Below are 21,317 nucleotides of genomic sequence, written 5' to 3'. Positions count from 1 at the left end.
GATACATGTTTAGACCATCGTGATTAGACATAGTAATAAGCTAGATCTCTTCGAAAACTTAAATTAACACGTATCTATGGTTTAGTGGTTATCACGTCCGCTTTACACGCGGAAGGTGGCGGGTTCGAGCCCTGATAGATACATGTTTTGACCATCGTGATTAGACATAGTAATAAGCTTCATCTCTTCGAAAACTTAAATTAGCACGTATCTATGGTGTAGTGGTTATCACGTCCGCATTACACGCGGAAGGTCCCAGGGTCGAGCCCTGGTAGATACATGTTTTGACCATCGTGATTAGACATAATAATAAGGTAGATCTCTTCGAAAACTCACAATAACCAAGTATCTATGGTGTAGTGGTTATCACGTCCGCCAAACACGCGGAAGGTCCCAGGTTCGTGCCCTGATAGATACATGTTTTGACCATCGTGATTAGACATAGTAATAAGCTAGATCTCTTCGAAAACTATATAATAACACGTATCTATGGTGTAGTGGTTATCACGTCAGCTTTACACGCGGAAGGTCTCAGGTTCGAGCCCTGATAGATACATGTTTTCACCATCGTGATTAGACATAGTAATAAGCTAGATCTCTTCGAAAACTTTATAATAACACGTATCTATGGTGTAGTGGTTATCACGTCCGCTTTACACGCGGAAGGTCCCAGGTTCGAGCCCTGGTAGATACATGTTTTGATCATCGTGATTATACATAATAATAAGGTAGATCTCTTAGAAAACTCACAATAACCAAGTATCTATGGTGTAGTGGTTATCACGTCCGCCTAAAACGCGGAAGGTCCCGGTTTCGAGCCCTGGTAGATACATGTTTTGACCATCGTGATTAGACATAATAATAAGCTAAATCTCTTCGAAAACTTAAATTAACACGTATCTATGGTGTAGAGGTTATCACGTCCGCTTTACACGCGGAAGGTCCCAGGTTCGTGCCCTGATAGATACATGTTTAGACCATCGTGATTAGACATAGTAATAAGCTAGATCTCTTCGAAAACTTAAATTAACACGTATCTATGGTGTAGTGGTTATCACGTCCGCTTTACACGCGGAAGGTCCCAGGTTTGAGCCCTGGTAGATACATGTTTTGACCATCGTGATTAGACATAATAATAAGGTAGATCTCTTCGAAAATTCACAATAACCAAGTATCTATGGTGTAGTGGTTATCACGTCCGACTAACACGCGGAAGGTCCCAGGTTCGTGCCCTGATAGATACATGTTTTGACCATCGTGATTAGACATAGTAATAAGCTAGATCTCTTCGAAAACTATATAATAACACGTATCTATGGTGTAGTGGTTATCACGTCAGCTTTACACGCGGAAGGTCTCAGGTTCGAGCCCTGATAGATACATGTTTTCACCATCGTGATTAGACATAGTAATAAGCTAGATCTCTTCGAAAACTTTATAATAACACGTATCTATGGTGTAGTGGTTATCACGTCCGCTTTACACGCGGAAGGTCCCAGGTTCGAGCCCTGGTAGATACATGTTTTGATCATCGTGATTATACATAATAATAAGGTAGATCTCTTAGAAAACTCACAATAACCAAGTATCTATGGTGTAGTGGTTATCACGTCCGCCTAAAACGCGGAAGGTCCCGGTTTCGAGCCCTGGTAGATACATGTTTTGACCATCGTGATTAGACATAATAATAAGCTAAATCTCTTCGAAAACTTAAATTAACACGTATCTATGGTGTAGAGGTTATCACGTCCGCTTTACACGCGGAAGGTCCCAGGTTCGTGCCCTGATAGATACATGTTTAGACCATCGTGATTAGACATAGTAATAAGCTAGATCTCTTCGAAAACTTAAATTAACACGTATCTATGGTGTAGTGGTTATCACGTCCGCTTTACACGCGGAAGGTCCCAGGTTTGAGCCCTGGTAGATACATGTTTTGACCATCGTGATTAGACATAATAATAAGGTAGATCTCTTCGAAAATTCACAATAACCAAGTATCTATGGTGTAGTGGTTATCACGTCCGACTAACACGCGGAAGGTCCCAGGTTCGTGCCCTGATAGATACATGTTTAGACCATCGTGATAAGACATAATAATATGGTAGATCTCTTCGAAAACTCAGAATAACCAAGTATCTATGGTGTAGTGGTTTTCACGTTGCTTTACACGAGGAAGGTCTCAGGTTCGAGCCCTGATAGTTACATGTTTTGACCATCGTGATTAGACATAGTTATAAGCTAAATCTCTTCTAAAACCTTATGTTAATACGTATCTATGGTGTAGTGTTTATCACGTCCGCCTAACACGCGGAAGGTCCCAGGTTCGAGCCCTGATAGATACATGTTTTGACCATCGTGATTAGACATAGTAATAAGCTAGATCTCTTCGAAAACTTAAATTAACTCGTATCTGTGGTGTAGTGGTTATCACGTCCGCTTTACACGCGGAAGGTCCCAGGTTCGTGCCCTGATAGATACATGTTTAGACCATCGTGATTAGTCATAGTAATAAGCTAGATCTCTTCGAAAACTTAAATTAACACGTATCTATGGTTTAGTGGTTATCACGTTCGCTTTACACGCGGAAAGTGCCAGGTTCGAGCCCTGATAGATACATGCTTTGACCATCGTGATTAGACATAGTAATAAGCTACATCTCTTCGAAAACTTAAATTAACACGTATCTATGGTGTAGTGGTTATCACGTCCGCTTTACACGCGGAAGGTCCCAGGTTCGAGCCCTGGTAGATACATGTTTTGACCATCGTGATTAGACATAATAATAAGGTAGATCTCTTAGAAAACTCACAATAACCAAGTATCTATGGTGTAGTGGTTATCACGTCCGCCTAAAACGCGGAAGGTCCCGGTTTCGAGCCCTGGTAGATACATGTTTTGACCATCGTGATTAGACATAATAATAAGCTAAATCTCTTCGAAAACTTAAATTAACACGTATCTATGGTGTAGAGGTTATCACGTCCGCTTTACACGCGGAAGGTCCCAGGTTCGTGCCCTGATAGATACATGTTTAGACCATCGTGATTAGACATAGTAATAAGCTAGATCTCTTCGAAAACTTAAATTAACACGTATCTATGGTGTAGTGGTTATCACGTCCGCTTTACAAGCGGAAGGTCCCAGGTTTGAGCCCTGGTAGATACATGTTTTGACCATCGTGATTAGACATAATAATAAGGTAGATCTCTTCGAAAACTCACAATAACCAAGTATCTATGGTGTAGTGGTTATCACGTCCGACTAACACGCGGAAGGTCCCAGGTTCGTGCCCTGATAGAAACATGTTTAGACCATCGTGATAAGACATAATAATATGGTAGATCTCTTCGAAAACTCAGAATAACCAAGTATCTATGGTGTAGTGGTTTTCACGTTGCTTTACACGAGGAAGGTCTCAGGTTCGAGCCCTGGTAGATACATGTTTTGACCATCGTGATTAGACATAATAATAAGGTAGATCTCTTAGAAAACTCACAATAACCAAGTATCTATGGTGTAGTGGTTATCACGTCCGCCTAAAACGCGGAAGGTCCCGGTTTCGAGCCCTGGTAGATACATGTTTTGACCATCGTGATTAGACATAATAATAAGCTAAATCTCTTCGAAAACTTAAATTAACACGTATCTATGGTGTAGAGGTTATCACGTCCGCTTTACACGCGGAAGGTCCCAGGTTCGTGCCCTGATAGATACATGTTTAGACCATCGTGATTAGACATAGTAATAAGCTAGATCTCTTCGAAAACTTAAATTAACACGTATCTATGGTGTAGTGGTTATCACGTCCGCTTTACACGCGGAAGGTCCCAGGTTTGAGCCCTGGTAGATACATGTTTTGACCATCGTGATTAGACATAATAATAAGGTAGATCTCTTCGAAAATTCACAATAACCAAGTATCTATGGTGTAGTGGTTATCACGTCCGACTAACACGCGGAAGGTCCCAGGTTCGTGCCCTGATAGATACATGTTTAGACCATCGTGATAAGACATAATAATATGGTAGATCTCTTCGAAAACTCAGAATAACCAAGTATCTATGGTGTAGTGGTTTTCACGTTGCTTTACACGAGGAAGGTCTCAGGTTCGAGCCCTGATAGTTACATGTTTTGACCATCGTGATTAGACATAGTTATAAGCTAAATCTCTTCTAAAACCTTATGTTAATACGTATCTATGGTGTAGTGTTTATCACGTCCGCCTAACACGCGGAAGGTCCCAGGTTCGAGCCCTGATAGATACATGTTTTGACCATCGTGATTAGACATAGTAATAAGCTAGATCTCTTCGAAAACTTAAATTAACTCGTATCTGTGGTGTAGTGGTTATCACGTCCGCTTTACACGCGGAAGGTCCCAGGTTCGTGCCCTGATAGATACATGTTTAGACCATCGTGATTAGTCATAGTAATAAGCTAGATCTCTTCGAAAACTTAAATTAACACGTATCTATGGTTTAGTGGTTATCACGTTCGCTTTACACGCGGAAAGTGCCAGGTTCGAGCCCTGATAGATACATGCTTTGACCATCGTGATTAGACATAGTAATAAGCTACATCTCTTCGAAAACTTAAATTAACACGTATCTATGGTGTAGTGGTTATCACGTCCGCTTTACACGCGGAAGGTCCCAGGTTCGAGCCCTGGTAGATACATGTTTTGACCATCGTGATTAGACATAATAATAAGGTAGATCTCTTAGAAAACTCACAATAACCAAGTATCTATGGTGTAGTGGTTATCACGTCCGCCTAAAACGCGGAAGGTCCCGGTTTCGAGCCCTGGTAGATACATGTTTTGACCATCGTGATTAGACATAATAATAAGCTAAATCTCTTCGAAAACTTAAATTAACACGTATCTATGGTGTAGAGGTTATCACGTCCGCTTTACACGCGGAAGGTCCCAGGTTCGTGCCCTGATAGATACATGTTTAGACCATCGTGATTAGACATAGTAATAAGCTAGATCTCTTCGAAAACTTAAATTAACACGTATCTATGGTGTAGTGGTTATCACGTCCGCTTTACAAGCGGAAGGTCCCAGGTTTGAGCCCTGGTAGATACATGTTTTGACCATCGTGATTAGACATAATAATAAGGTAGATCTCTTCGAAAACTCACAATAACCAAGTATCTATGGTGTAGTGGTTATCACGTCCGACTAACACGCGGAAGGTCCCAGGTTCGTGCCCTGATAGAAACATGTTTAGACCATCGTGATAAGACATAATAATATGGTAGATCTCTTCGAAAACTCAGAATAACCAAGTATCTATGGTGTAGTGGTTTTCACGTTGCTTTACACGAGGAAGGTCTCAGGTTCGAGCCCTGATAGTTACATGTTTTGACCATCGTGATTAGACATAGTTATAAGCTAAATCTCTTCTAAAACCTTATGTTAATACGTATCTATGGTGTAGTGTTTATCACGTCCGCCTAACACGCGGAAGGTCCCAGGTTCGAGCCCTGATAGATACATGTTTTGACCATCGTGATTAGACATAGTAATAAGCTAGATCTCTTCGAAAACTTAAATTAACTCGTATCTGTGGTGTAGTGGTTATCACGTCCGCTTTACACGCGGAAGGTCCCAGGTTCGTGCCCTGATAGATACATGTTTAGACCATCGTGATTAGTCATAGTAATAAGCTAGATCTCTTCGAAAACTTAAATTAACACGTATCTATGGTTTAGTGGTTATCACGTTCGCTTTACACGCGGAAAGTGCCAGGTTCGAGCCCTGATAGATACATGCTTTGACCATCGTGATTAGACATAGTAATAAGCTACATCTCTTCGAAAACTTAAATTAACACGTATCTATGGTGTAGTGGTTATCACGTCCGCTTTACACGCGGAAGGTCCCAGGTTCGAGCCCTGGTAGATACATGTTTTGACCATCGTGATTAGACATAATAATAAGGTAGATCTCTTAGAAAACTCACAATAACCAAGTATCTATGGTGTAGTGGTTATCACGTCCGCCTAAAACGCGGAAGGTCCCGGTTTCGAGCCCTGGTAGATACATGTTTTGACCATCGTGATTAGACATAATAATAAGCTAAATCTCTTCGAAAACTTAAATTAACACGTATCTATGGTGTAGAGGTTATCACGTCCGCTTTACACGCGGAAGGTCCCAGGTTCGTGCCCTGATAGATACATGTTTAGACCATCGTGATTAGACATAGTAATAAGCTAGATCTCTTCGAAAACTTAAATTAACACGTATCTATGGTGTAGTGGTTATCACGTCCGCTTTACAAGCGGAAGGTCCCAGGTTTGAGCCCTGGTAGATACATGTTTTGACCATCGTGATTAGACATAGTAATAAGCTAGATCTCTTCGAAAACTATATAATAACACGTATCTATGGTGTAGTGGTTATCACGTCAGCTTTACACGCGGAAGGTCTCAGGTTCGAGCCCTGATAGATACATGTTTTCACCATCGTGATTAGACATAGTAATAAGCTAGATCTCTTCGAAAACTTTATAATAACACGTATCTATGGTGTAGTGGTTATCACGTCCGCTTTACACGCGGAAGGTCCCAGGTTCGAGCCCTGGTAGATACATGTTTTGATCATCGTGATTATACATAATAATAAGGTAGATCTCTTAGAAAACTCACAATAACCAAGTATCTATGGTGTAGTGGTTATCACGTCCGCCTAAAACGCGGAAGGTCCCGGTTTCGAGCCCTGGTAGATACATGTTTTGACCATCGTGATTAGACATAATAATAAGCTAAATCTCTTCGAAAACTTAAATTAACACGTATCTATGGTGTAGAGGTTATCACGTCCGCTTTACACGCGGAAGGTCCCAGGTTCGTGCCCTGATAGATACATGTTTAGACCATCGTGATTAGACATAGTAATAAGCTAGATCTCTTCGAAAACTTAAATTAACACGTATCTATGGTGTAGTGGTTATCACGTCCGCTTTACACGCGGAAGGTCCCAGGTTTGAGCCCTGGTAGATACATGTTTTGACCATCGTGATTAGACATAATAATAAGGTAGATCTCTTCGAAAATTCACAATAACCAAGTATCTATGGTGTAGTGGTTATCACGTCCGACTAACACGCGGAAGGTCCCAGGTTCGTGCCCTGATAGATACATGTTTTGACCATCGTGATTAGACATAGTAATAAGCTAGATCTCTTCGAAAACTATATAATAACACGTATCTATGGTGTAGTGGTTATCACGTCAGCTTTACACGCGGAAGGTCTCAGGTTCGAGCCCTGATAGATACATGTTTTCACCATCGTGATTAGACATAGTAATAAGCTAGATCTCTTCGAAAACTTTATAATAACACGTATCTATGGTGTAGTGGTTATCACGTCCGCTTTACACGCGGAAGGTCCCAGGTTCGAGCCCTGGTAGATACATGTTTTGATCATCGTGATTATACATAATAATAAGGTAGATCTCTTAGAAAACTCACAATAACCAAGTATCTATGGTGTAGTGGTTATCACGTCCGCCTAAAACGCGGAAGGTCCCGGTTTCGAGCCCTGGTAGATACATGTTTTGACCATCGTGATTAGACATAATAATAAGCTAAATCTCTTCGAAAACTTAAATTAACACGTATCTATGGTGTAGAGGTTATCACGTCCGCTTTACACGCGGAAGGTCCCAGGTTCGTGCCCTGATAGATACATGTTTAGACCATCGTGATTAGACATAGTAATAAGCTAGATCTCTTCGAAAACTTAAATTAACACGTATCTATGGTGTAGTGGTTATCACGTCCGCTTTACACGCGGAAGGTCCCAGGTTTGAGCCCTGGTAGATACATGTTTTGACCATCGTGATTAGACATAATAATAAGGTAGATCTCTTCGAAAATTCACAATAACCAAGTATCTATGGTGTAGTGGTTATCACGTCCGACTAACACGCGGAAGGTCCCAGGTTCGTGCCCTGATAGATACATGTTTAGACCATCGTGATAAGACATAATAATATGGTAGATCTCTTCGAAAACTCAGAATAACCAAGTATCTATGGTGTAGTGGTTTTCACGTTGCTTTACACGAGGAAGGTCTCAGGTTCGAGCCCTGATAGTTACATGTTTTGACCATCGTGATTAGACATAGTTATAAGCTAAATCTCTTCTAAAACCTTATGTTAATACGTATCTATGGTGTAGTGTTTATCACGTCCGCCTAACACGCGGAAGGTCCCAGGTTCGAGCCCTGATAGATACATGTTTTGACCATCGTGATTAGACATAGTAATAAGCTAGATCTCTTCGAAAACTTAAATTAACTCGTATCTGTGGTGTAGTGGTTATCACGTCCGCTTTACACGCGGAAGGTCCCAGGTTCGTGCCCTGATAGATACATGTTTAGACCATCGTGATTAGTCATAGTAATAAGCTAGATCTCTTCGAAAACTTAAATTAACACGTATCTATGGTTTAGTGGTTATCACGTTCGCTTTACACGCGGAAAGTGCCAGGTTCGAGCCCTGATAGATACATGCTTTGACCATCGTGATTAGACATAGTAATAAGCTACATCTCTTCGAAAACTTAAATTAACACGTATCTATGGTGTAGTGGTTATCACGTCCGCTTTACACGCGGAAGGTCCCAGGTTCGAGCCCTGGTAGATACATGTTTTGACCATCGTGATTAGACATAATAATAAGGTAGATCTCTTAGAAAACTCACAATAACCAAGTATCTATGGTGTAGTGGTTATCACGTCCGCCTAAAACGCGGAAGGTCCCGGTTTCGAGCCCTGGTAGATACATGTTTTGACCATCGTGATTAGACATAATAATAAGCTAAATCTCTTCGAAAACTTAAATTAACACGTATCTATGGTGTAGAGGTTATCACGTCCGCTTTACACGCGGAAGGTCCCAGGTTCGTGCCCTGATAGATACATGTTTAGACCATCGTGATTAGACATAGTAATAAGCTAGATCTCTTCGAAAACTTAAATTAACACGTATCTATGGTGTAGTGGTTATCACGTCCGCTTTACAAGCGGAAGGTCCCAGGTTTGAGCCCTGGTAGATACATGTTTTGACCATCGTGATTAGACATAATAATAAGGTAGATCTCTTCGAAAACTCACAATAACCAAGTATCTATGGTGTAGTGGTTATCACGTCCGACTAACACGCGGAAGGTCCCAGGTTCGTGCCCTGATAGAAACATGTTTAGACCATCGTGATAAGACATAATAATATGGTAGATCTCTTCGAAAACTCAGAATAACCAAGTATCTATGGTGTAGTGGTTATCACGTTGCTTTACACGAGGAAGGTCTCAGGTTCGAGCCCTGATAGTTACATGTTTTGACCATCGTGATTAGACATAGTTATAAGCTAAATCTCTTCTAAAACCTTATGTTAATACGTATCTATGGTGTAGTGTTTATCACGTCCGCCTAACACGCGGAAGGTCCCAGGTTCGAGCCCTGATAGATACATGTTTTGACCATCGTGATTAGACATAGTAATAAGCTAGATCTCTTCGAAAACTTAAATTAACACGTATCTGTGGTGTAGTGGTTATCACGTCCGCTTTACACGCGGAAGGTCCCAGGTTCGTGCCCTGATAGATACATGTTTAGACCATCGTGATTAGTCATAGTAATAAGCTAGATCTCTTCGAAAACTTAAATTAACACGTATCTATGGTTTAGTGGTTATCACGTTCGCTTTACACGCGGAAAGTGCCAGGTTCGAGCCCTGATAGATACATGTTTTGACCATCGTGATTAGACATAGTAATAAGCTACATCTCTTCGAAAACTTAAATTAACACGTATCTATGGTGTAGTGGTTATCACGTCCGCTTTACACGCGGAAGGTCCCAGGTTCGAGCCCTGGTAGATACATGTTTTGACCATCGTGATTAGACATAATAATAAGGTAGATCTCTTCGAAAACTCACAATAACCAAGTATCTATGGTGTAGTGGTTATCACGTCCGCCTAACACGCGGAAGGTCCTAGGTTCGTGCCCTGATAGATACATGTTTTGACCATCGTGATTAGACATAGTAATAAGCTAGATCTCTTCGAAAACTTTATAATAACACGTATCTATGGTGTAGTGGTTATCACGTCCGCTTTACACGCGGAAGGTCTCAGGTTCGAGCCCTGATAGATACATGTTTTGACCATCGTGATTCGACATAGTAATAAGCTAGATCTCTTCGAAAACTTTATAATAACACGTATCTATGGTGTAGTGGTTATCACGTCCGCTTTACACGCGGAAGGTCCCAGGTTCGAGCCCTGGTAGATACATGTTTTGATCATCGTGATTATACATAATAATAAGGTAGATCTCTTAGAAAACTCACAATAACCAAGTATCTATGGTGTAGTGGTTATCACGTCCGCCTAAAACGCGGAAGGTCCCGGTTTCGAGCCCTGGTAGATACATGTTTTGACCATCGTGATTAGACATAATAATAAGCTAAATCTCTTCGAAAACTTAAATTAACACGTATCTATGGTGTAGAGGTTATCACGTCCGCTTTACACGCGGAAGGTCCCAGGTTCGTGCCCTGATAGATACATGTTTAGACCATCGTGATTAGACATAGTAATAAGCTAGATCTCTTCGAAAACTTAAATTAACACGTATCTATGGTGTAGTGGTTATCACGTCCGCTTTACACGCGGAAGGTCCCAGGTTTGAGCCCTGGTAGATACATGTTTTGACCATCGTGATTAGACATAATAATAAGGTAGATCTCTTCGAAAATTCACAATAACCAAGTATCTATGGTGTAGTGGTTATCACGTCCGACTAACACGCGGAAGGTCCCAGGTTCGTGCCCTGATAGATACATGTTTAGACCATCGTGATAAGACATAATAATATGGTAGATCTCTTCGAAAACTCAGAATAACCAAGTATCTATGGTGTAGTGGTTTTCACGTTGCTTTACACGAGGAAGGTCTCAGGTTCGAGCCCTGATAGTTACATGTTTTGACCATCGTGATTAGACATAGTTATAAGCTAAATCTCTTCTAAAACCTTATGTTAATACGTATCTATGGTGTAGTGTTTATCACGTCCGCCTAACACGCGGAAGGTCCCAGGTTCGAGCCCTGATAGATACATGTTTTGACCATCGTGATTAGACATAGTAATAAGCTAGATCTCTTCGAAAACTTAAATTAACTCGTATCTGTGGTGTAGTGGTTATCACGTCCGCTTTACACGCGGAAGGTCCCAGGTTCGTGCCCTGATAGATACATGTTTAGACCATCGTGATTAGTCATAGTAATAAGCTAGATCTCTTCGAAAACTTAAATTAACACGTATCTATGGTTTAGTGGTTATCACGTTCGCTTTACACGCGGAAAGTGCCAGGTTCGAGCCCTGATAGATACATGCTTTGACCATCGTGATTAGACATAGTAATAAGCTACATCTCTTCGAAAACTTAAATTAACACGTATCTATGGTGTAGTGGTTATCACGTCCGCTTTACACGCGGAAGGTCCCAGGTTCGAGCCCTGGTAGATACATGTTTTGACCATCGTGATTAGACATAATAATAAGGTAGATCTCTTAGAAAACTCACAATAACCAAGTATCTATGGTGTAGTGGTTATCACGTCCGCCTAAAACGCGGAAGGTCCCGGTTTCGAGCCCTGGTAGATACATGTTTTGACCATCGTGATTAGACATAATAATAAGCTAAATCTCTTCGAAAACTTAAATTAACACGTATCTATGGTGTAGAGGTTATCACGTCCGCTTTACACGCGGAAGGTCCCAGGTTCGTGCCCTGATAGATACATGTTTAGACCATCGTGATTAGACATAGTAATAAGCTAGATCTCTTCGAAAACTTAAATTAACACGTATCTATGGTGTAGTGGTTATCACGTCCGCTTTACACGCGGAAGGTCCCAGGTTTGAGCCCTGGTAGATACATGTTTTGACCATCGTGATTAGACATAATAATAAGGTAGATCTCTTCGAAAACTCACAATAACCAAGTATCTATGGTGTAGTGGTTATCACGTCCGACTAACACGCGGAAGGTCCCAGGTTCGTGCCCTGATAGAAACATGTTTAGACCATCGTGATAAGACATAATAATATGGTAGATCTCTTCGAAAACTCAGAATAACCAAGTATCTATGGTGTAGTGGTTATCACGTTGCTTTACACGAGGAAGGTCTCAGGTTCGAGCCCTGATAGTTACATGTTTTGACCATCGTGATTAGACATAGTTATAAGCTAAATCTCTTCTAAAACCTTATGTTAATACGTATCTATGGTGTAGTGTTTATCACGTCCGCCTAACACGCGGAAGGTCCCAGGTTCGAGCCCTGATAGATACATGTTTTGACCATCGTGATTAGACATAGTAATAAGCTAGATCTCTTCGAAAACTTAAATTAACACGTATCTGTGGTGTAGTGGTTATCACGTCCGCTTTACACGCGGAAGGTCCCAGGTTCGTGCCCTGATAGATACATGTTTAGACCATCGTGATTAGTCATAGTAATAAGCTAGATCTCTTCGAAAACTTAAATTAACACGTATCTATGGTTTAGTGGTTATCACGTTCGCTTTACACGCGGAAAGTGCCAGGTTCGAGCCCTGATAGATACATGTTTTGACCATCGTGATTAGACAAAGTAATAAGCTACATCTCTTCGAAAACTTAAATTAACACGTATCTATGGTGTAGTGGTTATCACGTCCGCTTTACACGCGGAAGGTCCCAGGTTCGAGCCCTGGTAGATACATGTTTTGACCATCGTGATTAGACATAATAATAAGGTAGATCTCTTCGAAAACTCACAATAACCAAGTATCTATGGTGTAGTGGTTATCACGTCCGCCTAACACGCGGAAGGTCCTAGGTTCGTGCCCTGATAGATACATGTTTTGACCATCGTGATTAGACATAGTAATAAGCTAGATCTCTTCGAAAACTTTATAATAACACGTATCTATGGTGTAGTGGTTATCACGTCCGCTTTACACGCGGAAGGTCTCAGGTTCGAGCCCTGATAGATACATGTTTTGACCATCGTGATTCGACATAGTAATAAGCTAGATCTCTTCGAAAACTTTATAATAACACGTATCTATGGTGTAGTGGTTATCACGTCCGCTTTACACGCGGAAGGTCCCAGGTTCGAGCCCTGGTAGATACATGTTTTGATCATCGTGATTATACATAATAATAAGGTAGATCTCTTAGAAAACTCACAATAACCAAGTGTTGGAACTCCTCCAATAATGGAAAAAAAAATAACCTACTAATATGTTATCGTTTTTTAACTTGTCACATGTTTTTTATATTGTACATATATACCAAAGTTTAACAATGAAAAAGGGCATTCGGTCCGATGGCGGTCTTATCTTAATAAAGTTGTTTTGGTTGTTACCTCTTGCGTTCTCTCTCTCTCCATGAGCCGTTACAACAGTGGTGTCAGAAGTGGGGTGTCACTTTACGGTCTTCGTGTATAGTCGCGTTACGGACTTCGGGTAAAGTCGCGATACCGATTCCGGGAACATGCCGAAGCAGGAAAGCGGATCCTCCGAGGCCTCCTCCTCGTCCGCTCTGGGAGACGTGTTGAACGCGTTTATGCAGCAGCAAATAGCGTCCCAGAAACAGAACCAAAGGATCATCGACCTTCTACTCCAGACAACAGGAACCGCCGGTCCCGCCGGTCCGTCAACCTCGACTCCAGCACCCACATCCACAATAGCTTGCCTTGACATTCCAATCTTCGAGCCTGATGAACACGATGGCGACAAATTGGAACAATGGCTGAAGAGATTTGACTATCTCGTGGATATTAGTGTCCCAAATCTGACCGACGTTGCCAAAGTCAAGTATCTGGTCTCGAAACTGTCTAACGAAGCCTTCAGCGAGTATTATCGGTCCTGTATGCCCAAAGTGCCAATCGACTACCCGTATGCAACGACAGTAGAGAACCTCAAGAAACTTTTCGGGAAGAAACAGACACTCTTTATAGAAAGATTCAACCTAATGCGAATCCAGCGTCAATTGGATGAAGATTATGGCCCGTATTTCAATCGCGTTAAACTTCTTCTAAAGCGTTTCAACTTCTCCGATTTGACCGAAGATCAATTCGGAATTCTGGTTTCCCTGTGTGGACTCTCCCGACCAGAAGACGAAACCATACGAACCAGAATCCTGCAACGATTAAATACCGAGGCCAACATTGAACTCAAGAATGTAATTGACGAAGTCCTGACCATCGTCGCTACGAAGACTGAACAGACGGTATTCCAAGCAAAGGCCACGCCGATCAACAGCTTCCGTCGTCGGAAGACTTCTGTACGGCATCCTTCTAGATCTCCCGAGAAGCGGAGAGCCAAGTCATCTCAAAGATCTTCGAAACCGCCACCATACGCCTGTTTTCGATGCGGAGAGATGCACTGGGTCAGGGAATGCACGCACGCTAAGACTGAATGCCATAAATGCTCTCGAACAGGTCACCTCGCTAGTCAATGCGAAAATCAGAAACGAGTATCCGGACACCGGAAACCAGACAGAAGCCAGATAAATACAGTCAGTCTGAATTCCATGCGACCTTCGAAACTCATAACGGGGGAATTCTTGGTTAACGACGTTCCCGTAGTTTTCTACTTGGACAGTGGAGCGGAAGGCAACATTATCAACGAGGCGACTTACGAACGAATTGGTAAGCCGAGGTTAACCCCCTGCAGCGAGCAAGGAGTGCTATTCGATGGATCAAGCACTACATTCCTTGGGAAAGCAACGGCAAAATTTAAACTGGGACCAGCAGAAATTCAACACAGCTTCTACTTGGCAAAAGACGGATCCCTAAACCTACTGGGAGTGGAAACCCTGGATTTCTTCGGTCTGCTGGATAGCTTACGACAATGCTCCCGACTCGGTACTCAAGCCATTAACCTCTGTACTGCCTCACCTGTCGCCGAATGCCTTGCGATGCTGAAGAACGAGTTTCCGGATGTCTTTGAGGACGGTTTGGGGCTGTGTACTAAAGCGAAAGCCCGCCTTACTCTCAAACCCGGAAGCACTCCCGTATACCGTAGAGCCAGGCCAGTTCCGTTCGCTGCCCGCAAAACTATCGAAATGGAGAATAAACGCCTGGAAGAGTCAAATGTCCTGAAAGCCGTCGAGCACACTGATTGGGCAGCACCAATCGTAAGCGTAAGGAAACCTAACGGCACTACCCGTCTTTGCGCAGATTTTTCCACCGGCCTGAATGAGACCATAGAACTCAATCAACACCCATTACCGCTGCCGGAAGACATATTTGCGACGCTCAACGGGGGAAAACTTTTCTCCCAATTGGATCTATCTGAAGCATACTTACAAGTAGAACTGGACGACGATTCTAAACCGCTTTGTACCATTTCCACTCATCTGGGAAACTTCCAATATCAGAGACTTCCGTTTGGGGTGAAATCCGCTCCGGGGATTTTCCAAACCATAATGGACCAAATGCTTGCTGGACTTGAATTCGCAACCGCTTACCTCGATGATATAATCATTGTCAGCCGTAACTTCGAAGATCACCAGCGACACCTCAAAGAAGTACTCTCCCGTATTAAAGACTATGGATTCCGCCTTCGCCTCGAGAAATGTAAACTATTCATGACACAAATAAAATATCTGGGATTTATCATTGATAGCGCTGGTCGACGACCCGACCCCGAGAAGATCAAGGCTATTGTCCACATGCCAGCACCAGTTGACCTGCCAACATTACGTTCATTTTTGGGAATGGTGAACTATTACCAGGTTTTCGTTAATAACATGCGTTTCATGAGACAGCCACTGGACGAATTATTGGAATCCAAGCGGACTTGGTCTTGGACACCTAAATGCCAGAACGCCTTCGAGGAACTGAAGATGACGCTTCAATCAGATCTCCTTTTAACGCATTATGATCCTACACTGGACATCATTGTCGCTGCTGATGCCTCCGATTATGGACTTGGGGCGGTCTTCCAACATCGCATGCCAGATGGGTCAATTCAAGCTGTAGCTCATGTATCACGGGCATTGACCCCGGCGGAGAAGAACTATAGTCAAATCGAGAAGGAAGGTCTCGCGCTTACCTTCGCGGTCAAGAAATTTCATAAAATGCTCTATGGGCGCCGCTTTACTCTGCTCACGGATCATAAACCTCTGTTAGCAATCTTTGGAAGCAAGAAAGGCATACCGGTCCATACGGCTAACCGTCTCCAACGCTGGGCACTCATTCTTATCGCCTATGACTTCAAGATAGAATATCGCAAGACTACCTCTTTCGGGCAGGCCGACGCCCTGTCCAGACTTATCTCGTCACATTCCTCTCCGGACGACGACATCGTACTCGCAAGTCTCCAAGTCACAGACGATGTGGAGGCCATAGTCCGACAGCTTCCATTCACTTTCCAAGACATCCAATCCTCTGCCCAGGCGGATCCAGTCTTACAGAAGGTCGTCGGGTATATTCGGAATGGGTGGCCGACATTAAAGAATATCCGAGCGACACCTGAGGCAACCACCCTCGAACAATTCCACAGAAGGAAGGACCTGCTTACTATCGAGCAGGGTTGCGTGCTTCTACAGAATAGAGTGGTAATACCTTACCCATTACGAGCAACTGTCCTGAAACTACTTCACCGAGGACATCCTGGAACCAGTAGGATGAAATCTTTGGCTCGCGCTCACGCCTACTGGCCTTTTCTGGACGCTCAAATTGAAGACTTCGTGAAGAAATGTTCCAAATGTCGCTCTGCAGCAAAGTTCCCTGTCAAGACTCTGTTGCATTCCTGGCCGAAAGCCGTGAAGGCCTGGCAGAGGATACACATCGACTACGCCGGTCCCCATAACGGCCACCAGTATCTTATAGTCGTCGATGCCTATAGCAAGTATCCCGAGATTTTCGACATGAAAACCACCACGTCATCCGCCACCATATCCGTCCTGAACAACATTTTCGCCCGCTATGGTTATCCGGAAATTTTGGTGAGCGATAACGGAACCCAGTTTGCTTCACACGACTTCGCCTCGTTCTGTTCCCGAAAAGGGATCCAGCATATCTTCTCCCCGCCGTACCATCCACAATCCAATGGGCAGGCGGAACGTTTCGTGGACACCTTCAAGAGGGCATTAGAGAAACTCAAGGGCGAAGGAGATGTCCCGTATATGCTAGACGTCTTCCTGCTGTCCTATCGCTCAACCCCTAACTACAGTATAGACCAGAAAAGCCCTGCAGAACTCTTCTTGGGCCGAACACTTCGTACCGAGCTAGACCTTCTACATCCTCCGGCCTCTTCGTCATCAGAGCGCAATCCAACCATGGAGCGACAATTCAACCGTCATCATGGGGCTCGACGACGCACCTTCAAAGTCGGAGACCTAGTCTATGCTCGGCAACACCAGTCAAAGACGTGGTATCCAGGAAGAATTCAAACGGTCAAAGGCGTAGTTTATGATGTTCTTATGGATGATGCCACTAACAAGAAGTTCCATGCCAACCAACTTTACCACCGTCTGAATAACGATCAAAAGGGCAATCCCTACTCCGTATTCATGGACACATTCGATCTACCCATCCCTTACCGAAGAGCAAATCCCGATCGAGTTCCTGCTGGGACCACAGTGCCCGCTCCCGAACGCCATGTACGGTTCAACATACCAGACTCAGACTCCGAGGATGGGGAAGTACGGCGGTCCGGACGAGTAAAGAAGATACCCGAGCGCATCAGTATGGATCCCCGCCAGAAGTCCTACGATTTTACTTAAAAGGGGAGGTGTTGGAACTCCTCCAATAATGGAAAAAAAAAATAACCTACTAATATGTTATCGTTTTTTAACTTGTCACATGTTTTTTATATTGTACATATATACCAAAGTTTAACAATGAAAAAGGGCATTCGGTCCGATGGCGGTCTTATCTTAGTAAAGTTGTTTTGGTTGTTACCTCTTGCGTTCTCTCTCTCTCCATGAGTCGTTACAACACCAAGTATCTATGGTGTAGTGGTTATCACGTCCGCCTAACACGCGGAAGGTCCCAGGTTCGAGCCCTGGTAGATTCATGCTTTGACCATCGTGATTAGACATATTAATAAGCTAGATCTCTTCTAAAACTTAAATTAACACGTCTCTATGGTGTAGTGGTTATCACGTCCGCTTTACACGCGGAAGGTCCCAGGTTCGAGCCCTGGTAGATACATGTTTTGACCATCGTGATTAGACATAATAATAAGGTAGATCTCTTCGAAAACTCACAATAACCAAGTATCTATGGTGTAGTGGTTATCACGTCCGCCAAACACGCGGAAGGTCCCAGGTTCGTGCCCTGATAGATACATGTTTTGACCATCGTGATTATACATAGTAATAAGCTAGATCTCTTCGAAAACTTTATAATAACACGTATCTATGGTGTAGTGGTTATCACGTCAGCTTTACACGCGGAAGGTCTCAGGTTCGAGCCCTGATAGATACATGTTTTCACCATCGTGATTAGACATAGTAATAAGCTAGATCTCTTCGAAAACTTTATAATAACACGTATCTATGGTGTAGTGGTTATCACGTCCGCTTTACACGCGGAAGGTCCCAGGTTCGAGCCCTGGTAGATACATGTTTTGATCATCGTGATTATACATAATAATAAGGTAGATCTCTTAGAAAACTCACAATAACCAAGTATCTATGGTGTAGTGGTTATCACGTCCGCCTAAAACGCGGAAGGTCCCGGTTTCGAGCCCTGGTAGATACATGTTTTGACCATCGTGATTAGACATAATAATAAGCTAAATCTCTTCGAAAACTTAAATTAACACGTATCTATGGTGTAGAGGTTATCACGTCCGCTTTACACGCGGAAGGTCCCAGGTTCGTGCCCTGATAGATACATGTTTAGACCATCGTGATTAGACATAGTAATAAGCTAGATCTCTTCGAAAACTTAAATTAACACGTACCTATGGTGTAGTGGTTATCACGTCCGCTTTACACGCGGAAGGTCCCAGGTTTGAGCCCTGGTAGATACATGTTTTGACCATCGTGATTAGACATAATAATAAGGTAGATCTCTTCGAAAACTCACAATAACCAAGTATCTATGGTGTAGTGGTTATCACGTCCGACTAACACGCGGAAGGTCCCAGGTTCGTGCCCTGATAGATACATGTTTAGACCATCGTGATTAGACATAGTAATAAGCTAGATCTCTTCGAAAACTTAAATTAACACGTATCTATGGTGTAGTGGTTATCACGTCCGCTTTACACGCGGAAGGTCCCAGGTTCGAGCCCTGGTAGATACATGTTTTGATCATCGTGATTATACATAATAATAAGGTAGATCTCTTAGAAAACTCACAATAACCAAGTATCTATGGTGTAGTGGTTATCACGTCCGCCTAACACGCGGAAGGTCCCAGGTTCGAGCCCTGGTAGATTCATGCTTTGACCATCGTGATTAGACATATTAATAAGCTAGATCTCTTCTAAAACTTTATATTAACACGTATCTATGGTGTAGAGGTTATCACGTCCGCTTTACACGCGGAAGGTCCCAGGTTCGTGCCCTGATAGATACATGTTTAGACCATCGTGATTAGACATAGTAATAAGCTAGATCTCTTCGAAAACTTAAATTAACACGTATCTATGGTTTAGTGGTTATCACGTCCGCTTTACACGCGGAAGGTGGCGGGTTCGAGCCCTGATAGATACATGTTTTGACCATCGTGATTAGACATAGTAATAAGCTACATCTCTTCGAAAACTTAAATTAACACGTATCTATGGTGTAGTGGTTATCACGTCCGCTTTACACGCGGAAGGTCCCAGGTTCGAGCCCTGGTAGATACATGTTTTGACCATCGTGATTAGACATAATAATAAGGTAGATCTCTTCGAAAACTCACAATAACCAAGTATCTATGGTGTAGTGGTTATCACGTCCGCCAAACACGCGGAAGGTCCCAGGTTCGTGCCCTGATAGATACATGTTTTGACCATCGTGATTAGACATAGTAATAAGCTAGATCTCTTCGAAAACTTTATAATAACACGTATCTATGGTGTAGTGGTTATCACGTCAGCTTTACACGCGGAAGGTCTCAGGTTCGAGCCCTGATAGATACATGTTTTCACCATCGTGATTAGACATAGTAATAAGCTAGATCTCTTCGAAAAATTTATAATAACACGTATCTATGGTGTAGTGGTTATCACGTCCGCTTTACACGCGGAAGGTCCCAGGTTCGAGCCCTGGTAGATACATGTTTTGATCATCGTGATTATACATAATAATAAGGTAGATCTCTTAGAAAACTCACAATAACCAAGTATCTATGGTGTAGTGGTTATCACGTCCGCCTAAAACGCGGAAGGTCCCGGTTTCGAGTCCTGGTAGACACATGTTTTGACCATCGTGATTAGACATAATAATAAGCTAAATCTCTTCGAAAACTTAAATTAACACGTATCTATGGTGTAGAGGTTATCACGTCCGCTTTACACGCGGAAGGTCCCAGGTTCGTGCCCTGATAGATACATGTTTAGACCATCGTGATTAGACATAGTAATAAGCTAGATCTCTTCGAAAACTTAAATTAACACGTATCTATGGTGTAGTGGTTATCACGTCCGCTTTACACGCGGAAGGTCCCAGGTTTGAGCCCTGGTAGATACATGTTTTGACCATCGTGATTAGACATAATAATAAGGTAGATCTCTTCGAAAACTCACAATAACCAAGTATCTATGGTGTAGTGGTTATCACGTCCGACTAACACGCGGAAGGTCCCAGGTTCGTGCCCTGATAGATACATGTTTAGACCATCGTGATTAGACATAGTAATAAGCTAGATCTCTTCGAAAACTTAAATTAACACGTATGTATGGTGTAGTGGTTATCACGTCCGCTTTACACGCGGAAGGTCCCAGGTTCGAGCCCTGATAGATACATGTTTTGACCATCGTGATTAGACATAGTAATAAGCTAGATCTCTTCGAAAACTTAAATTAACACGCATCTATGGTGTAGTGGTTATCACGTCCGCTTTACACGCGGAAGTTCCCAGGTTCGAGCCCTGGTAGATACATGTTTTGACCATCGTGATTAGACATAATAATAAGGTAGATCTCTTCGAAAACTCACAATAACTAAGTATCTATGGTGTAGTGGTTATCACGTCCGCCTAACACGCGGAAGGTCCCAGGTTCGTGCCCTGATAGATACATGTTTTGACCATCGTGATTAGACATAGTAATAAGCTAGATCTCTTCGAAAGCTTT

At 42.7% G+C, this 21,317-nt stretch overlaps 49 non-coding genes across 49 annotated transcripts; all 49 read left to right on the top strand.

Annotated features, from left to right (window-relative positions):
• Window positions 1-621: 621 nt before the first annotated feature.
• TRNAV-UAC (transfer RNA valine (anticodon UAC)) lies at window positions 622-694 on the top strand. Its single transcript has one exon. It is a non-coding gene; the product is annotated as a tRNA-Val (tRNA).
• A 65-nt stretch (window positions 695-759) lies between these two features.
• On the top strand, window positions 760-832 carry TRNAF-AAA (transfer RNA phenylalanine (anticodon AAA)). The gene has a single exon. It is a non-coding gene; the product is annotated as a tRNA-Phe (tRNA).
• A 201-nt stretch (window positions 833-1,033) lies between these two features.
• TRNAV-UAC (transfer RNA valine (anticodon UAC)) lies at window positions 1,034-1,106 on the top strand. The gene has a single exon. It is a non-coding gene; the product is annotated as a tRNA-Val (tRNA).
• A 341-nt stretch (window positions 1,107-1,447) lies between these two features.
• TRNAV-UAC (transfer RNA valine (anticodon UAC)) lies at window positions 1,448-1,520 on the top strand. The gene has a single exon. It is a non-coding gene; the product is annotated as a tRNA-Val (tRNA).
• A 65-nt stretch (window positions 1,521-1,585) lies between these two features.
• TRNAF-AAA (transfer RNA phenylalanine (anticodon AAA)) lies at window positions 1,586-1,658 on the top strand. Its single transcript has one exon. It is a non-coding gene; the product is annotated as a tRNA-Phe (tRNA).
• Window positions 1,659-1,859: 201 nt separating this feature from the next.
• On the top strand, window positions 1,860-1,932 carry TRNAV-UAC (transfer RNA valine (anticodon UAC)). Its single transcript has one exon. It is a non-coding gene; the product is annotated as a tRNA-Val (tRNA).
• A 751-nt stretch (window positions 1,933-2,683) lies between these two features.
• TRNAV-UAC (transfer RNA valine (anticodon UAC)) lies at window positions 2,684-2,756 on the top strand. Its single transcript has one exon. It is a non-coding gene; the product is annotated as a tRNA-Val (tRNA).
• A 65-nt stretch (window positions 2,757-2,821) lies between these two features.
• Window positions 2,822-2,894, top strand: TRNAF-AAA (transfer RNA phenylalanine (anticodon AAA)). The gene has a single exon. It is a non-coding gene; the product is annotated as a tRNA-Phe (tRNA).
• Window positions 2,895-3,095: 201 nt separating this feature from the next.
• TRNAV-UAC (transfer RNA valine (anticodon UAC)) lies at window positions 3,096-3,168 on the top strand. The gene has a single exon. It is a non-coding gene; the product is annotated as a tRNA-Val (tRNA).
• A 340-nt stretch (window positions 3,169-3,508) lies between these two features.
• Window positions 3,509-3,581, top strand: TRNAF-AAA (transfer RNA phenylalanine (anticodon AAA)). The gene has a single exon. It is a non-coding gene; the product is annotated as a tRNA-Phe (tRNA).
• A 201-nt stretch (window positions 3,582-3,782) lies between these two features.
• TRNAV-UAC (transfer RNA valine (anticodon UAC)) lies at window positions 3,783-3,855 on the top strand. The gene has a single exon. It is a non-coding gene; the product is annotated as a tRNA-Val (tRNA).
• A 751-nt stretch (window positions 3,856-4,606) lies between these two features.
• Window positions 4,607-4,679, top strand: TRNAV-UAC (transfer RNA valine (anticodon UAC)). The gene has a single exon. It is a non-coding gene; the product is annotated as a tRNA-Val (tRNA).
• Window positions 4,680-4,744: 65 nt separating this feature from the next.
• On the top strand, window positions 4,745-4,817 carry TRNAF-AAA (transfer RNA phenylalanine (anticodon AAA)). Its single transcript has one exon. It is a non-coding gene; the product is annotated as a tRNA-Phe (tRNA).
• A 201-nt stretch (window positions 4,818-5,018) lies between these two features.
• TRNAV-UAC (transfer RNA valine (anticodon UAC)) lies at window positions 5,019-5,091 on the top strand. The gene has a single exon. It is a non-coding gene; the product is annotated as a tRNA-Val (tRNA).
• Window positions 5,092-5,842: 751 nt separating this feature from the next.
• TRNAV-UAC (transfer RNA valine (anticodon UAC)) lies at window positions 5,843-5,915 on the top strand. The gene has a single exon. It is a non-coding gene; the product is annotated as a tRNA-Val (tRNA).
• A 65-nt stretch (window positions 5,916-5,980) lies between these two features.
• TRNAF-AAA (transfer RNA phenylalanine (anticodon AAA)) lies at window positions 5,981-6,053 on the top strand. The gene has a single exon. It is a non-coding gene; the product is annotated as a tRNA-Phe (tRNA).
• Window positions 6,054-6,254: 201 nt separating this feature from the next.
• On the top strand, window positions 6,255-6,327 carry TRNAV-UAC (transfer RNA valine (anticodon UAC)). The gene has a single exon. It is a non-coding gene; the product is annotated as a tRNA-Val (tRNA).
• A 203-nt stretch (window positions 6,328-6,530) lies between these two features.
• On the top strand, window positions 6,531-6,603 carry TRNAV-UAC (transfer RNA valine (anticodon UAC)). The gene has a single exon. It is a non-coding gene; the product is annotated as a tRNA-Val (tRNA).
• A 65-nt stretch (window positions 6,604-6,668) lies between these two features.
• Window positions 6,669-6,741, top strand: TRNAF-AAA (transfer RNA phenylalanine (anticodon AAA)). The gene has a single exon. It is a non-coding gene; the product is annotated as a tRNA-Phe (tRNA).
• Window positions 6,742-6,942: 201 nt separating this feature from the next.
• TRNAV-UAC (transfer RNA valine (anticodon UAC)) lies at window positions 6,943-7,015 on the top strand. The gene has a single exon. It is a non-coding gene; the product is annotated as a tRNA-Val (tRNA).
• A 341-nt stretch (window positions 7,016-7,356) lies between these two features.
• On the top strand, window positions 7,357-7,429 carry TRNAV-UAC (transfer RNA valine (anticodon UAC)). The gene has a single exon. It is a non-coding gene; the product is annotated as a tRNA-Val (tRNA).
• Window positions 7,430-7,494: 65 nt separating this feature from the next.
• Window positions 7,495-7,567, top strand: TRNAF-AAA (transfer RNA phenylalanine (anticodon AAA)). The gene has a single exon. It is a non-coding gene; the product is annotated as a tRNA-Phe (tRNA).
• Window positions 7,568-7,768: 201 nt separating this feature from the next.
• Window positions 7,769-7,841, top strand: TRNAV-UAC (transfer RNA valine (anticodon UAC)). The gene has a single exon. It is a non-coding gene; the product is annotated as a tRNA-Val (tRNA).
• A 751-nt stretch (window positions 7,842-8,592) lies between these two features.
• TRNAV-UAC (transfer RNA valine (anticodon UAC)) lies at window positions 8,593-8,665 on the top strand. The gene has a single exon. It is a non-coding gene; the product is annotated as a tRNA-Val (tRNA).
• Window positions 8,666-8,730: 65 nt separating this feature from the next.
• On the top strand, window positions 8,731-8,803 carry TRNAF-AAA (transfer RNA phenylalanine (anticodon AAA)). The gene has a single exon. It is a non-coding gene; the product is annotated as a tRNA-Phe (tRNA).
• A 201-nt stretch (window positions 8,804-9,004) lies between these two features.
• On the top strand, window positions 9,005-9,077 carry TRNAV-UAC (transfer RNA valine (anticodon UAC)). Its single transcript has one exon. It is a non-coding gene; the product is annotated as a tRNA-Val (tRNA).
• A 751-nt stretch (window positions 9,078-9,828) lies between these two features.
• On the top strand, window positions 9,829-9,901 carry TRNAV-UAC (transfer RNA valine (anticodon UAC)). The gene has a single exon. It is a non-coding gene; the product is annotated as a tRNA-Val (tRNA).
• Window positions 9,902-10,104: 203 nt separating this feature from the next.
• Window positions 10,105-10,177, top strand: TRNAV-UAC (transfer RNA valine (anticodon UAC)). Its single transcript has one exon. It is a non-coding gene; the product is annotated as a tRNA-Val (tRNA).
• A 65-nt stretch (window positions 10,178-10,242) lies between these two features.
• TRNAV-UAC (transfer RNA valine (anticodon UAC)) lies at window positions 10,243-10,315 on the top strand. The gene has a single exon. It is a non-coding gene; the product is annotated as a tRNA-Val (tRNA).
• A 65-nt stretch (window positions 10,316-10,380) lies between these two features.
• TRNAF-AAA (transfer RNA phenylalanine (anticodon AAA)) lies at window positions 10,381-10,453 on the top strand. Its single transcript has one exon. It is a non-coding gene; the product is annotated as a tRNA-Phe (tRNA).
• A 201-nt stretch (window positions 10,454-10,654) lies between these two features.
• TRNAV-UAC (transfer RNA valine (anticodon UAC)) lies at window positions 10,655-10,727 on the top strand. The gene has a single exon. It is a non-coding gene; the product is annotated as a tRNA-Val (tRNA).
• Window positions 10,728-11,478: 751 nt separating this feature from the next.
• TRNAV-UAC (transfer RNA valine (anticodon UAC)) lies at window positions 11,479-11,551 on the top strand. Its single transcript has one exon. It is a non-coding gene; the product is annotated as a tRNA-Val (tRNA).
• A 65-nt stretch (window positions 11,552-11,616) lies between these two features.
• TRNAF-AAA (transfer RNA phenylalanine (anticodon AAA)) lies at window positions 11,617-11,689 on the top strand. Its single transcript has one exon. It is a non-coding gene; the product is annotated as a tRNA-Phe (tRNA).
• A 201-nt stretch (window positions 11,690-11,890) lies between these two features.
• Window positions 11,891-11,963, top strand: TRNAV-UAC (transfer RNA valine (anticodon UAC)). Its single transcript has one exon. It is a non-coding gene; the product is annotated as a tRNA-Val (tRNA).
• A 751-nt stretch (window positions 11,964-12,714) lies between these two features.
• TRNAV-UAC (transfer RNA valine (anticodon UAC)) lies at window positions 12,715-12,787 on the top strand. Its single transcript has one exon. It is a non-coding gene; the product is annotated as a tRNA-Val (tRNA).
• A 203-nt stretch (window positions 12,788-12,990) lies between these two features.
• On the top strand, window positions 12,991-13,063 carry TRNAV-UAC (transfer RNA valine (anticodon UAC)). Its single transcript has one exon. It is a non-coding gene; the product is annotated as a tRNA-Val (tRNA).
• Window positions 13,064-13,128: 65 nt separating this feature from the next.
• Window positions 13,129-13,201, top strand: TRNAV-UAC (transfer RNA valine (anticodon UAC)). The gene has a single exon. It is a non-coding gene; the product is annotated as a tRNA-Val (tRNA).
• A 4,824-nt stretch (window positions 13,202-18,025) lies between these two features.
• Window positions 18,026-18,098, top strand: TRNAV-AAC (transfer RNA valine (anticodon AAC)). Its single transcript has one exon. It is a non-coding gene; the product is annotated as a tRNA-Val (tRNA).
• Window positions 18,099-18,162: 64 nt separating this feature from the next.
• On the top strand, window positions 18,163-18,235 carry TRNAV-UAC (transfer RNA valine (anticodon UAC)). The gene has a single exon. It is a non-coding gene; the product is annotated as a tRNA-Val (tRNA).
• Window positions 18,236-18,576: 341 nt separating this feature from the next.
• TRNAV-UAC (transfer RNA valine (anticodon UAC)) lies at window positions 18,577-18,649 on the top strand. Its single transcript has one exon. It is a non-coding gene; the product is annotated as a tRNA-Val (tRNA).
• Window positions 18,650-18,714: 65 nt separating this feature from the next.
• TRNAF-AAA (transfer RNA phenylalanine (anticodon AAA)) lies at window positions 18,715-18,787 on the top strand. Its single transcript has one exon. It is a non-coding gene; the product is annotated as a tRNA-Phe (tRNA).
• Window positions 18,788-18,988: 201 nt separating this feature from the next.
• Window positions 18,989-19,061, top strand: TRNAV-UAC (transfer RNA valine (anticodon UAC)). The gene has a single exon. It is a non-coding gene; the product is annotated as a tRNA-Val (tRNA).
• A 202-nt stretch (window positions 19,062-19,263) lies between these two features.
• On the top strand, window positions 19,264-19,336 carry TRNAV-UAC (transfer RNA valine (anticodon UAC)). Its single transcript has one exon. It is a non-coding gene; the product is annotated as a tRNA-Val (tRNA).
• Window positions 19,337-19,401: 65 nt separating this feature from the next.
• Window positions 19,402-19,474, top strand: TRNAV-AAC (transfer RNA valine (anticodon AAC)). The gene has a single exon. It is a non-coding gene; the product is annotated as a tRNA-Val (tRNA).
• A 339-nt stretch (window positions 19,475-19,813) lies between these two features.
• On the top strand, window positions 19,814-19,886 carry TRNAV-UAC (transfer RNA valine (anticodon UAC)). Its single transcript has one exon. It is a non-coding gene; the product is annotated as a tRNA-Val (tRNA).
• A 341-nt stretch (window positions 19,887-20,227) lies between these two features.
• Window positions 20,228-20,300, top strand: TRNAV-UAC (transfer RNA valine (anticodon UAC)). Its single transcript has one exon. It is a non-coding gene; the product is annotated as a tRNA-Val (tRNA).
• Window positions 20,301-20,365: 65 nt separating this feature from the next.
• TRNAF-AAA (transfer RNA phenylalanine (anticodon AAA)) lies at window positions 20,366-20,438 on the top strand. The gene has a single exon. It is a non-coding gene; the product is annotated as a tRNA-Phe (tRNA).
• A 201-nt stretch (window positions 20,439-20,639) lies between these two features.
• On the top strand, window positions 20,640-20,712 carry TRNAV-UAC (transfer RNA valine (anticodon UAC)). The gene has a single exon. It is a non-coding gene; the product is annotated as a tRNA-Val (tRNA).
• A 339-nt stretch (window positions 20,713-21,051) lies between these two features.
• On the top strand, window positions 21,052-21,124 carry TRNAV-UAC (transfer RNA valine (anticodon UAC)). The gene has a single exon. It is a non-coding gene; the product is annotated as a tRNA-Val (tRNA).
• The last annotated feature ends 193 nt before the right edge of the window (window positions 21,125-21,317 follow it).

Source organism: Phalangium opilio, unplaced genomic scaffold (genome assembly GCF_054372755.1).
Source record: "Phalangium opilio isolate 3A_F unplaced genomic scaffold, DU_Popi_V2 ptg000046l_1, whole genome shotgun sequence".
In the NCBI taxonomy this organism is placed as follows: domain Eukaryota; kingdom Metazoa; phylum Arthropoda; class Arachnida; order Opiliones; family Phalangiidae; genus Phalangium; species Phalangium opilio.
Note: the sequence above shows the minus strand (reverse complement) of the source record. Positions and strands in the feature narration are given on the sequence as shown.